Genomic DNA, 1,078 nt, shown 5'->3' with positions numbered 1-1,078 from the left:
CATGGACACAATCAAAGCATTCTACAATAGATGATTGGATAAAAAAGCTGTGGTACATATATATACAATGGAATATTACTCAGCCATAAGAAGAGGTGAAATACTGTCACTTGCAACAACATGGATGGACCTTGAGATAATCATGCTAAGTAAAATAAGCCGGATAGAAAAAGTTGAAAACCACATAATATTACTTATATGTGGGATATAAATCTAAAAGCAACAAACAAACATGACAAACAAACAGACTCGTGGACATTGACAATAGACTACTAGTTACCAGAGGTTTGAGTCAGGAAGATAGTTGGGATAAAAGGAGTCAATATGTGGTGACAGAAAGAAATCTAACTATGGGCAGTGAACACACAATACAATATATATATGTGTGTGTGTGTGTGTGTATATATATATATGCCTTACTGTTGAATTGTATAATTGAAACTTACTGGATTTTAACCTATGTCACCATAATAAAAATTAAAAAAAAAAAACAAACACTACACTAGAAAATTAATTTAAAAAATGAATCCAGTAAGGCTGGTAAGTTTGCAGGATATAAGACTTTTACAGAATATCAATTATCAGTTGTATTTCTATGCACTTGCAATGTATGATCTCAAATAAAAATTAAGCAATTATATACACCATACCATCAAAAGGAATAAAATATTTATGATTAAATTTAACCAAAATGGGTAAAACTTATACTCTGAACAATAGATAATATTGTCAAAAGAAATTAAAGAAGATATAAATAAATGGAAAACATTTATTTTCATGGTGTGGAAGACTTAATATTGTTAAGATGGCGATATTTGCCCAGTTTATTTACAGATTCAACACAATCTCTACCAGAATCCCAGTTGACTTCTCTGTAAGAATTAAAAAGCAGATTCTAAAATTCTTATGGAATTGCAAGAGACTCAGAATAGCCAAAATAATTCTGTAAAAGAAGAACAAAGTGGAGAACTCACCCTCTCTGATTTCAAAACTTTCTGCAAAGAAAAAATAATTAAGACAGTGTGGAACTAGCACAGAGGTAGACATGCTGATCAAGGGAATATAATTGAATCCAGAA

This window comes from Pteropus vampyrus, unplaced genomic scaffold (genome assembly GCF_000151845.1).
Source record: "Pteropus vampyrus isolate Shadow unplaced genomic scaffold, Pvam_2.0 Scaffold20, whole genome shotgun sequence".
NCBI classification, from domain to species: Eukaryota; Metazoa; Chordata; class Mammalia; order Chiroptera; family Pteropodidae; genus Pteropus; species Pteropus vampyrus.
Note: the sequence above shows the minus strand (reverse complement) of the source record.